This window comes from Neophocaena asiaeorientalis, unplaced genomic scaffold (genome assembly GCF_003031525.2).
Source record: "Neophocaena asiaeorientalis asiaeorientalis breed wild unplaced genomic scaffold, Neophocaena_asiaeorientalis_V1.1 scaffold106, whole genome shotgun sequence".
NCBI classification, from domain to species: domain Eukaryota; kingdom Metazoa; phylum Chordata; class Mammalia; order Artiodactyla; family Phocoenidae; genus Neophocaena; species Neophocaena asiaeorientalis.
Genome location: NW_020172597.1, coordinates 4,035,027 through 4,043,383, shown reverse-complemented (window position 1 = coordinate 4,043,383; position 8,357 = coordinate 4,035,027). Strand labels below are relative to the sequence as shown.

Below are 8,357 nucleotides of genomic sequence, written 5' to 3'. Positions count from 1 at the left end.
TCTTTTGAGATGTGTTGCTATAAAGTAGATTAGAAAAATGAGACGGTACCTAGAAAAAAGCGTGCTGTCAGAGGAGGGATTTGGTTTGATTTTATTTTCTTTATTTCCTTTTTTTGGCTGTGTTGGGTCTTCATTGCTGTGCGTGGGCTTTCTCCAGTTGTGGCGAGCGGGGGCTTCTCGTTGCGGTGGCTTCTCTTGTTGCGGATCATGGTTTCTAGGCACATGGGTTTCAGTAGTTGTGGATCACAGGCTCCTGAGCACAGGCTCTGTAGTTGTGGCGCATGGGCTTAGTCGCTCCGCCGCATGTGAGATCTTCCCAGACCAGGGATCGAACCCATATCCTCTGCATTGGCAGGCAGATTCTTATCCACTGCGCCACCAGGGAAGCCCTGATTTGGTTTTTAAGACAGGAGATAACATGGCCTGTTTGTAAGCTGCTGAGAATGAATCATTAGAGAGGGAGTAATGGAAGATGTGAGAGAGAGAGAGATAAAACTATTGTATGACGAATGCGCTGGAATAAAGGAGTGCACATACTGGTGGGTAGGTTGATGTGTTGGTCGTAGAATGTAGAGGTTCTCTTTTGATTGCTTTTCTAATGAAATAAGAAGCAAGATCACCATTTGAGAGTGAGGGTGGAGAGGAGGCTTTGGAGGTTTGAGAAGACAGAGGGTGTGAGATAGTCAGTTAAGAGTGGAAGAACAAATGGACTTGGGAAATGAGTAGCATCACAGGCCCATTTATAGTGAAACTAGCCAATATCGTTGTGTCTTTTTCTCAACAATGTTGAGCCTGGGATTTGGATTTAAACAGGAATGTATCCAAGCAAGATCTATATAGAGGAAAGAGAGCAAGAAAGTAATGATAATGATGAGACCATGGACCCCGAGAGGTAAGTAGGCAAGGTGAAGGGCAATAAAAAGGTGGTAGGGTCAATGGGCTGGAGGTCCTGAAGAGGTTAGAAAGTTAATGGATTCACGATATTTAAGAGAGTGAGCCAGAAAGATAAGCGGTGATGGTCAATAAATGGGATGCTTTAAAATAATGAAAATACCAGCTGGAACTTTAAGATCGATGAAGATGTTTTTTAAATTAAATATATGGAAGTTTCATAGAATTAATAAGTGAATTTAAAAAGGCTACTGGATACAAGATCAATATACAAAACAAATGTATTTCTGTCGATACGCACTAGCAAGAAACAATTGGAAAATGAAACTTAACAAAACAATACCATTGGAGCCGGTGTCCGGGGCCACTGGTGGGACGTGTCCAGCGCTTGGCGCAGCAGGAAGCAGCGACGATCTCGGCCTGAGTTCCCGGCGCCAGCCCGGTTCCTTTCCCGCTGCCGCCACGCTCAACTTCTTCACCATTTTCTCCAAAGGCGGCTCGTGCTCTGGTGATTCCAGGGCGTGAGCGACTCATGCACCCGGCTCATTAACGCGTTGATTCGTTCGGTACCGTGTTAGGAAAGGGGAGGTAACAACTGCTTCACCCATGAGGCACTCGCGCCCAGGTATAAACTGGACAACCAGTTTGAGCTGGTGTTTGTGGTAGGTTTTCAGAAGATCCTAACACTGACATACGCAGGCAAGTTGATAGACGCTGTGCACCGGCTGTTTTGTGACAAGTACCGCACTGAGATCCAACAGCAACGTGCCTTAAGTCTATTGAATGGCACTTTCAATTGCCAGAATGACTTTCTGCGGCTCCTTCGTGAATCAGAGGAGAGCGGTAAGGTCCGTGCTCCCACAACCATGAAGAAATTGGAAGATTCTGAAAAGGCCAAGAAACCTGTGAGGTCCATGATTGAGACACGGGGTGAAAAGCCTAAGGAAAAAGCCAAGAACAGAAAAAAAAAAAAAAAAAAAAACAAGGGGACCAAGAAGGAAGGTTCTGATGGCCCTTTGGCTACCAGCAAAAAAGTCCCTGCAGAAAAGTCAGGTCTCCCAGTGGGGCCTGAGAACGGGATAGAACTTTCCAAACAGGAATTGATCCGCAGGAAGTGAAAAGAGTTCATTCAGAAGCATGAGAGGGGTATGGAGAAGTCCGGCAAGTCCAGTAAGTCAAATGCTCCCAAGGAGAAGGGCAAAAAAGTGCCCGGGGTGTGGGCACTGGGTGGCTCTGCTAACAGAGAAGTCTTGGACTATTGCACTCCCACCACCAACGGAGCCCCTGAGGTGGCCCCAGCCGAGGGCATCAACTTGATTCGAGGGACTGGGTCTGGGAGGCAGCTTTAGGATCTGGACTGCAGCAGCTCAGATGACTAAGGGACTGCTCAAAACTCCATCAAACCTAGTGCTACCAAGGGGAACGTGGGTGGCATGTTTGGGATGCTGAGGGGCCTTGAGGGTTCCAAGACCTTGAGTCGTGAAGACATGGAATCTGTGCTGGACAAGACGCGTGACCATCTCATCGCTAAGAACGTGGCAGCAGACATTGCAGTGCAACTCTGTGAATCTGTGGCCAACAAGCTGGAAGGGAAGGTGATGGGGACGTTCAGCACGGTGACTTCCAAAGCAAGCTCTCCAAGAGTCCCTGGTGCAGATTCCGCAGCCACAGCACTGTGTGGACGTGCTCCAGGATATCACGGATGCCCAGCACCATCAGCGCCCTTACGTGGTCACTTTCTGTGGTGTGAATGACATGGGGAAGTCTATTAATCTTGCCAAGATTTCCTTCTGGCTGTTAGAGAATGGCTTCAGTGTCCTCATTCCTGCCTGCAATACGTTTCGTGCCGGGGCTGTGGAGCAGCTGTGGACACACACCCGGCATTTCCCCCCCCCCGAGAATCACGGCAGCCACACCATGGTGCAGTTGTTTGAGAAGGGCTGTGGCAAGGATGCTGCTGGCATTACCATGGAAGCCGTTGCCTTTGCACATAACCAAGGTTTTGATGTGGTGCTGGTGGACACAGCTGGCCGCATGCAAGACAATGCCCCTCTGATGACTGCCCTGGCTAAGCTCATTACTGTCAATGCACCGACTTGGTGCTGTTTGTGGGGGAGGACTTAGTAGGCAATGAGGCCGTGGACCAGCTGGTCAAGTTCAACAGAGCCTTGGCTGACCATTCTATGGCCCAGACACCTCGGTGCCCTTACCAAATTTGATACCATTGATGACAAGGTGGGAGCTGCTATTTCTATGACCTACATCACAAGCAAACCCATCGTCTTTGTGGGCACTGGCCAGATCTACTGTGACCTATGCAGTCTCAAGGCCAAGGCTGTGGTCGTTGCCCTCATACAGGCTTAATGTGGCTCTTGGCCAATACCAAATCACCACTTCCCCGCAAAGCCCCCATCCCTGTATCAAGAATGTGCTCTAGAGCATGTGAGCAAATTGTCTTCAGCGTTGTTCAAAGGCAGAGTGACAGGAGCTCCGGGCGGGGGCTTGCAGCCCCTCCTAACCCCACTCCCAGTTCAGCCCAGCCTCCATCTGCAAGGAGGACCTAATCATGTTATAATCACTGCCCATTACCCGCCCCCATCCCCACGCTCCTCCCCCTTCCTACTCAGGCATCCCTTCACTCTGCCTACAGACTCGGTCTCATTACAGCTTTGACCAATGGTTAGAAGATCCAACACCAGAGCTTTGCTAGCTAAGTGTGGTCATGGGGACGTCCAAGCATCATCCCCAGCTCCATTAGATAAAGGGACTTCCACAGCCATCTCTGGGTCTTGAGTGGCACCTCTCCCTAGGATACACAGCTTTCAGGTCCCTGGGGCCAGGGACCCCCAGGGACTGTGGCACACTGTGGCAGTGTATGGCCTGTTCTTAAGTGCTGCTAATTTGAGGATGACCCCTGTCTCTGTTTACCCAAAGCATCAGCTAGGCCAGAGTGATGTGTTACAAATGAGTGAAAGAGGAGTCCCTGCTTCCCCCAGAGATAAAGGGAGCCGAGCTGCAGTGTTGCATTGGGCTTCTCAGCCTCCAAGATCTCCTCGCCCTTCCAGATTCCAGACATAACTTTGCATGTTCCCCTTCCCGGGAAAAAACCAACTGTCAGAGGCGAGACACATTGCCCCCTCCCCTTCTTCACCTGAGCTGGATCCTGGCTTTTCCTCATCCTCTTCTACAGTGCCTGGTAGACACGTGCTACGTTGAATACAGACCTTGTTAAGACTTGTCCTGTAGCTTGGTATTACAGATGTGCTATTAGTGCAATAAGGTGAAGGTTGTCTGCCCAGAGACATACATAATTTATATAAGAAAATAAATTTCATAAATAAAAAAATCAATACTATTTGTAACTGCATGAAAAATATTAAATACCTAGGAATAAATCTATTGAAAGGTGTGCAAGACCTTGACACTGAAAACTATAAAATATATCTGGAGAAAAATTAAAGATTACCTCAGTAAATGGACAGATATTCCATGTTCATAAATTGGAAGACTCAATATTGTTATTGATTTTTTCTAAATTTGTCTATAGGTTCAATGCAATCCAATTAAAATTCCCACAGGCCATGTGTGTAGTACGTGTGTGATTGTGTGTAAATTGACAAGGTGATAGCAAAATTTACGTGATAGGGCTTCCCTGGTGGCGCAGTGGCTGAGAGTCCGCCTGCCGATGCAGAGGACGCGGGTTCGTGCCTCTGTTCGGGAAGACCCCACATGCCGCGGAGCGGCTGGGCCTGTGAGCCATGGCCGCTGAGCCTGCGCGTCCCGAGCCTGTGCTCCGCAGCGGGAGAGGCCACAGCAGTGAGAGGCCCGCGTACCGCAAAAAAAAAATAAAATAAAATAAAATAAAATAAAAAATTTACGTGATAATTAAAGGACCTAGAATATCCAAGAACTCTTTTTTTTTGGCTGCATTGGGTCTTCATTACTGTGCCCAGGTTTTCTGTAGTTGTATCTAGTTGTGGAGAGCCAGGGCTGCTCTTTGTTGCGACACGCGGGCTCCTCATTGCGGTGGCTTTTCTCGTTGTGGAGCACAGGCTCTAGGCGTGCAGTCTTCAGTAGTTGCAGCACGAAGCCTCCGTAGTTGTGGCTCGTGGGCTCTAGAGCGCAGGCTCAGTAGTTGTGGCACACGGGCTTAGTTGCTCCGCGGCATGTGGGATCTTCCCGGACAAGGGCTCAAACCCGTGTCTCCTGCATTGACAGGCGGATTCTTAACCACTGCACCACAAGGGAAGCCCAGAATATACAAGAACTCTTGAAAAAAAGTTGGAAGACTTACGTCACCAGATTTCAAGATTTACTATAAAGCTATAGTAATTAATAGCAGGGAGCTTTTGGAGCAAAAATAGACAAATACAATCACTGGAACAGAATAAAGAGTCTAGAATGGACCCACACGTGTATGCTCTCTTGATTTTCATCAAAGGTGTCATTGTAATTAAGTAGAGGAAGGATGGCGTTTTAACAAATGATATTGGAACAATTAGATGTATGTGGAGAAAAAAGAACCCTGACCCTTAAACTATACACAGAAAATAATTCTAAGGTGGATCATAGACCTAAATGTAAAAACTTCAGCACTCAAACTTCTAAATAAATACATAGAGTTTTTTTGATATTGGGGTAGGTAAAGATTTCTTAGTCAGATCACAAAATGCACTTAGCTATTAAAAAATGGATAAATTGGACTTCAAAACATCTAATCATCAACAGATACCATTAAGAAAACAAATCAGCAAGGTAGAGACTGATAAATCATATCTAGAATATAGAAAGAACCCTTACAAATCGTTAAGAAAAATACAAGCATTCAATTCAAAATGAGTAAAAGACTTGGAACAAGCATTTCACAAAGGACAAATGGCCAGTAATGTATGAAACTGCTTAAAATAATATCTCATCAAAGAATGCAAGTCAAAGCAACAATGAGATACTTGATACATTCAGAAGAAAGGCTTTTAAAAAAAACCCGTCATCTAGGGTTGCTGAGGATGTGGACTAACTTGAATTTGCATATGTTATTATTTGGCAGATCCTTAAAAAGCCAGACATACATCTACACTATGACGCAACAATTCCACATGCAGACATACACCCAAGAAAGATTAGTTCATATGTCTGTCAGAAGTCTGGTACAAGAATGTTCACAGCAACTTTAGTCAACAGCCAAAATTGGACAAAATCCAAATATCCATCAACAGGAGAATAAAGCACTTGGTGATGTATTCACAAACTGAAATATTACCAGCAATAATCAAAATGAAAAAAAAATACTAGTACACAGAACAACACAGATAAATCTCAAAAACACTGTGCTAAGGCAAAGAAACCAGACACAGAAGAATACATACTATATGGTCCCATTCATAAGAAGTTCAAGAATAAGCAAAACTAACCTATGGTGACAGAAATCAGAATAGTCATTACCTCTGGTGGATTGGGTATTGATTGAAAAAGGCACAAGGGAACTTCCAGGGAGATAGAAATGTTCTATATCTTGAACTGGGTGGAGGTTATGTGGGTGTATACATAGGGAAAAGTTGAGCTGTACAGTTAAGATTTGTGCATTTTCCTATATGAAATTTACCGTAATAACAAATTTTTTTAATAAGGAGCTTCCTTTATAATTACAAAAGCAAATAAACGCATGCTCTTTACAGGAAATTAAAGCAACTAAAGGAGTGAAACCAAGCCTTGAACCCATTTCTGGGGACATGGGTCTATCTTCAACTCTCTGCAGGTTTGAGATGAGATTGAAGGAGGTTGTGTTTTGTGCAGACCCCAAAGACAGATCCAGGGTATGTGGGGGGCAAACCACAAGCACCCAGTTTCCATTTAGGATGAGGAATATCTTTTTTACACCTTTCTTTAGAAATAAAAAGACTGACTTGAACCATAATGAACCGTCTGCCAACGGCATGTGTGAGCAAAATGCAGCCAGCCAGCCACAGGCGGAAATGTCGTTGCGGCATCCAAGCATCAGGTGGCAGTTGGGTTAGACAACCTAGTCTCTTCCCTTGTGGGCTGTGTGCATGGGTCCCTTTAAGAAATAGCAGGGAGTGGATCTGCATCTCGCCTGGGTGTTAACAGAAAAGACCAAACCCATCTGCTAGGAAACTAGCTCTGGAGTCTAGGCCCTGGTGGAAGTAAAGGGGAAGGGACTGACACAGGACAAGAGTCTTGGTCCTTCAGAAACTGACAATTCCGCTCAGAACTATAAACAATAAATTCTGGGGAACAAGACTTTAACAAGGAAAAACAAACAGGAAGCTATTGAAAAGATGAAAACCTGAACCAAGAAAACTGCAGTGGGGATGAAGGGGATGGAGATCAGTTCCTCAGCCCTGAGACACGACTGTTACTTCTTCATCCCTATGCCCATCCATGCCCCTCCGTCAGCAAGCTCTCCTCTAAACTGTTCTTGTATTCTACAAATTTACCATTTACCCCCTTTAAAAATTATGATGTATTTCAGACATACAGAGGCTATAAGGACTAATGTAATAAACACCTGTGAAACCACTACCCTGTTTAGGAAATAAAGCATTAATACTGAAAAAAAAAAGAAAGAAAGAAAGAAACTGATAATTTGGAGGGAAAACAAAATTAACTCTAAGTGTGGGAGTGAGAACTAGATTCCATTCTGCTTCTGTCTCTGGTTGGCTGTGTGACCTTGTGTGACTCCATTGCCCTCTCTGAACCTGCGGGCTGCCCTGGGTGGTTCCCCTACCTTCCCCATTACAGATGTCCTTTGAGGCTGCATGGGGGTCCTAAGGGAAAGGTACTGGGTTGAGTGACTGCGGTGACTGCCGTGGGAGACAGAGAGACTTCAGGCCTCATCTCTCATCTCTGATGAACCACTATAAGGGCAGACAGTCCTGCCCCCTCCTTGCTTCTCTGACCCAGGTCACCCCCAAGATATCCCAGACTCCCTCCAAGCTATCCAGGCCATATTGGATCACCTTGGAGTGGGGACTCACTCCACCCAACCCAGGTCATTTTCAACAAGATCTCTGCCAGACAGAAGGTAATTTCCTGGATGGGTGAGCAATCAGAACTTACTCATGGCTGGGCCACTTTAGGGCTTAGGCCTCACCCCGGAAAATGGAAAGCACTTTAGGCCATAGCAATCGGGCACTTCCTTGATTGCCCTGGAGATGTGAGCCCCACCCTGCCTCTCACAGCTGCCCTGGAGAAAAAGAGGGAGGACCTAGAAAGCCACAGGAGCAGAAACAAGGGAAGCCAGAGGCCAGGGACGCTGGTACAAATTGTTGGACTGCTTGCCTACTGTCTAGAACTTGTCTCAGTGGATCTGGAACATCGATGGCCATTCTGATCGCCTCGACCACCTTTGAGAGAACCCCCTTGCTCGTATCAAAACGGTCCCTTTTGGTCCTTTGCCCTGGACCTTTGACATTCTAGACTAGTTCTGTTCTCACTTGTGGCTGAAT

General features: G+C 46.1%; 1 pseudogene; it reads left to right on the top strand.

The window, feature by feature from the left end:
- Positions 1 to 1,212: 1,212 nt before the first annotated feature.
- Positions 1,213 to 3,255, top strand: LOC112395509 (signal recognition particle receptor subunit alpha pseudogene; annotated as a pseudogene).
- Positions 3,256 to 8,357: the final 5,102 nt, after the last annotated feature.